We start from the raw sequence: 5609 nt of genomic DNA on the forward strand, positions 1-5609 counted from the left end.
ACTGACAGCCTAGCGTGTTCTCCGAGGCTAGGTTGGGAGAACCACAAGGATTAACAACTAGACTGAAAATAAATATTTGTATAAACATAAATATCCACTCCAAGCGGGAATTGAACCCGCGACCGTCAGTGTTTAGGCGCCGCCGACGCGACACATGCACCATTATATCAAAGCGGTCGTCAAACAGCAAAAGGTAACTGCTGTAAATTGTTGAGAAATTCCCTCGAGTGTTTATGGGCTCCATCATCAAACCTGGTCCTGTGACACAGATGACCACACAGCAGGTAATTCCTCGAATATCTTTCGTCTCCATCATCAGACTGTAATGGCACTTGTAACTCATATAGGTGCAAAGTTCTCATCGATAGAAACGAATTAAGTTCAAACACCAGGTAATTGCTATAAATCGTTAAAGAGTTCCCTCGACTATCTTTTGTCTCCATCATCAGACTGTAATGACACTTATAACTAATACAGGTGCAAAGTTCTCATCAATAGAAACGAATTAAGATCAAAAAGCAGGTAATTGCTATAAATTGTTGAAGAGTTCCCTCGACTATCTTTCTTCTCCATCATCAATCAGATCGACTCCAGACCTTTATTAAATAGTAGTGCTTTATAGTACTTAATGAAAACATGATTAAATTTACTAGTCACCCGTACGATTTTTGAAAGTTTCCCTCGATTTCTCTGGGATCCCATCATCAGATCCTAGTGTCCTTATCATAGTACCAAACTAGGGATATCTCCTTTCCAACAAAAAAAGAATTATCAAAATCGGTTCATAAACGAAAAAGTTATCTCCGAACATACATTAAAAAAAATACATATATATATATATATATATATATATACGGTCAAATTGAGTAACCTCCTCCTTTTTTTGAAGTCGGTTGAAAAGAAGACAAATTGCAAAGATTACTTATTATTATTATCTATATACCAGATGCATAGCAAAGACAATCGATTGTGAAGTATCAATTTCGTCCAAGCATAGTACACACAAAAAACTCATTTTTTACGTAATTATTACTTGCGCTGAAGCGATACAGCCGTGCTTCCATGAGCGCGTTTCGGCGCGGAATGACGAACGACGATGGTTCACTTGTAAAAAATGTATGAAGAAATTTGAGAGCGTTTCTTATTTTTCTCATAAATGGAAATATTATTTATTTTTATATAAAATATCTAGCGCTACGCATAGAGGACTAAATAAGCAACAATTTCTTAGTGTTTTTATTTTTCTTAGTGCAGTGTATTTAGGCTATAATGGTTCCAATTCAGACCCGTCTTTTTTTAATTTTTTGCGATTTCTGTGATGGTTAAACTGTATTTGTGTGAAAAGTTTGTATGGGGCTATAGAATTTTTATGGTCTCACTCGGAGATGAATATATTATCTTTCATTTGAAACCAAGATATCCTCTCAGGGTGACTCCTAATTAATTAAAATGGTACGTGAAAAACACTGATATTTGTAGAAAAATGTGATAGCGTCCTTAAAGTCATAATAAACATTATATTCGCTTCGCTCGCTTCAGCCTGTACAGAGCATAGGCCTCTTTCTCCATGTAGGAGAAGGATCAGAGCTTAATCCACCACGCTGCTCCAATGCGGGTTGGTGGATATATTCCTTATTATGAGTAACGATCGCTATCAGGTGTACATGATAACAACCGCGACCGACGGCTTAACGTGCTCTCCGAGGCACGGTGAGGAGACCCACAAGGACTGCACAAACACCCAGACCACGGCAAACACCTGTATGGCTAATACAAATGTTTGTCATGAGCGGGGATCGAACCCGCAACCGCCAACGCAACAGGTACAATGCATGGCTATAACTGTTGCCAACGCGGCGTCAAAACCTAATATTATAAACAGCTTAAATGAGTGTTAATTTAAGCTGTGAACTGTAACTTACTGTTATAATATTCCTACTACGCTTGGGTTGTTTTATTCCAGACGAAGTCACGGCAAGTGTTAGGCATTTAGCTTGCACCGACTTCAAACCTATCAGTAGATATTAAGTGGTGGTTTGCTTTTTAGTTCAAAGGGTTGTTTTGTAAACTACAGCAGGACTTTTCTAGATTAAATCAGATATACTATAGTAGGTTTCATTGTTTTCTTTTAAAATAATTGTGTTTGCTCGCAAACGAAAAAAAACCGACTTCAATTACATCGACGAGTAATACAACTTAGATCGACGAAAAAATAGTCAAGCAACTACGCGTTATCAAAGATTACTCAAAAACTAGTTATCAGATCTCGATAAAATTTATATGTGACCACATGATAAACATCAGCTTTCGATTAAATTAAAAATTATCAAAATCGGTACACCCAATAAAAAGTTATTGCGGATTTTCAAGAAGTTCCCTCGATTTCTCTGGGATCCCATGATCAGATCCTGGTTTCCTTATCATGGTACTAAATTAGGGATATCTCCTTTCCAACAAAAAAAGAATTATCAAAATCGGTAAATCCAGTTGAAAGTTATGCGGTATAATACAACGTAGGTCGACGAAAAAAGCGTCAAGTAAAAACGCATTATTAGATATAGCTCGAAAAGTAGTTGTTAGACCAATTAGCACACACTACCTTTCGATTAAAAGAAAATTTGTCGAAATCGCTCCACCCAGTCAAAAGTTCTGATGTAACATACAATAAAAAAAAAATACAGTCGAATTGAGAACGTCCTCCTTTTTTGGAAGTCGGTTAAAAAGGTGTACACAAAGTATCGTGAATGCCATCGACCAAGTTAAGAAGTGCTCATAAAACATAAACTACTAAGCCAAACTGATTTAAAATATTATAAGACCAAATTTCACTTTTCCGCATCAAACAAAAACAGAATTATGTAAATCGGATCAGAAATCTCGGCGTAATCGGTATACATACATCATAAAAATACTAACAGGATCGACAACCTTCCCCTTTTAGAAGTCGTTTATAAATCGTATTTCAATAATATAAACTTAATTTAAATAAGCTTCATTCAAAAGCACAAAAATGACGATTAGTTCACGAATTAAAATTATATTCGTTTTTGACAAATTAATTTTAGTCAATGTGAAGACACCTCGGATTCCGAACGTAGATTCTGCAGAGAAGAATCGGCAAGAAACTCCTTAAAAACTCTTTTAAAAAAGCTCTCAATCATTATAAATTACTCACGTCTTGCATGAAATACAGCGACACATATTACATTACGCGTTAGCGCAGCGGTCACATCAGACAGATATTTATATTGGCCATATAGATGTTTGTCGTGGTCTGAGCGTTTGTGCATGTGTATTGTGTGTGTTTCCGGACCCCCAACACAGGAGAAAATCCTACTGGAGGGCGTTGGGTGTGAAGCATTTATTTATTATTATTATTTATTTATTATATATAATGCAGTTTGATATAACCGTTATTTAACTGGCTTAATTTTTTTTTAATCACTGTTGATGTACTAGTACAAAACCATTAGTCACGTTTAGTAACTGTTCGTGTGCATTCGTCAAGGGTAAACATGTCATTATGGTCACAGGGTTCAGTGCGTGGGATTACATTGAATTGCTTGTTTAGTATTGACAGTGATGGCGTAATGGTACCCATTTTAATCAACCACTTTGTAATTAAGTCTTAAACAATTAATACTATTTTTAACCGACTTCAAAAAAGAAGGAGGTTACTCAATTCGACCGTATATATATATATATATATATTTTTTAATGTATTTTCGGGGATAACTCCGTCGTTTTTGAACCGATTTTAATAATTCTTTTTTTGTTGGAAAGGAGATATCCCTAGTTTAGTACCATGATAAGGAAACCAGGATCTGATGATAAGATCCCAGAGAAATCGAGGGAAACTCTCGAAATTCCGCATTACTTTCTACTGGCTGTACCGATTTTAATGATTTTTATTTTAATCGAAAGCCGATGTTTATCATGTGGTCACATATTAAACATTCACATATAAATATTAACTTTTAGAATAATCTTTGATAATGCGTATTTACTTGACTATTTTTTTCTCTACCTACGTTGTATGACTTGTCGATATAATTAAGGTCGGTTTTTCTTCGTTTGCCTGAAAACACAATTATTTCAGTCTTTTTAAAAAGCTGGTTAATATTTTTCGAAGTCAGACATCAATATTAGTTTGCTGTACGGTAAATATATAAAGCTTAAATAAATGAAAGAATAAATATTATAAACATGTGATTAAAGATGTATCAAATACTTATGATGTATATATAATAAGAACCATATAACATTTTACACAAGAGGTTCAAGGGTTATTCAGCTCTGCAACTGAAGAAAATGTTAAAAACAAATAATAATAGTCCTATTTACTTTAAAAAATATTTGGTACAAGTTAAACACTGCTTTTCTAGTGTTTTCTGTTTATCGATATGGAGCTCTCGACCTGAATCGAAATGTTATCGTGTAATATCATGTCACCTTAGGCTGTACACTGACTGTTGGAATTTATCCTCCATTAATATTGTTCATGTCTACATAAAACCTATATAAAGATTTTTTTATTGATATTTTTTTATTTTATTTTTTATTATTAATTAAATTAATTAAATTTTATTAATTAAAGATATTATTTTTCGGCGTATTTGTCTAAACTCTACACACGGAATAGGTTAATAAGACGTGTGTATTATTTATGAAGTGATTGTTTATTTTCTGTAACCTGAAGATTTACAATAGAATTAACTTGACATTTCCCTCAACTCACGGTCAATAAATCTCTTTACGAATTCTTTGTCATGTTTGAATAAACGAACGGCGCGTTTAAACGCCAGTGAAAACAACATGAACAAATTAAACCATGAGTATGCTGATTTGATTTTTTTTTTTTTTTGTTGGAAAGAAAATATCCTATAGCATTACCATGATAAGGAAACCAAGATTTGATGATAGCATCCCAGAGAAATCGAGAGGAGCCTTCGAAAATCGTAGTGGCGACTGGTCCGTTTGTTAATTTGTTTCGTCTGCTTACGTTGTATTACTTGTCGATGTAATTGAAATCGGTTTTATCGGTTGTATCGTTTCCTAACAAACACAATTTTTATATAATTTTTCAACTACTATATAAATACTAGCAGACCTCACAAACGTCGTTTTACTATATATGTTATTAACCCCTTAATAACCCTTATAACTTAGGGGTATGAAAATTAGATGTTGGCCGTTTCTCAAACCTACCTAATATGCACACAAAATTTCATAAAAATCGGTTTAACCGTTTCTGAGGAGTATCGTAAATTTGTAACTAACATTGTCACACGAGAATCATTAAATATATTAATACGCTTAACTTTAAGATGTTTGCCCCACTTTTTAAAAAAAAGCTTCACAATTATTCCACATACCGGCGACAACAACTAAAAATTTGTTATTGCTTTTTTTTGTAAATTAATTAATAATTAAAATTAGATATACATTGAGACACGTAAATATGATTGCCGATCGGTAATTTTTTTGTTCAATTTCAAATCAACTCACGTACAAATACTAGATCGTTCAATAAGTCCCGAGACTAACCTGGAAATGGCGCATATATTAAAAACTCTTTTGATTTTTAAAAAGTACTGGCTATCAATACA

Source organism: Melitaea cinxia, chromosome 19 (assembly GCF_905220565.1).
Source record: "Melitaea cinxia chromosome 19, ilMelCinx1.1, whole genome shotgun sequence".
In the NCBI taxonomy this organism is placed as follows: domain Eukaryota; kingdom Metazoa; phylum Arthropoda; class Insecta; order Lepidoptera; family Nymphalidae; genus Melitaea; species Melitaea cinxia.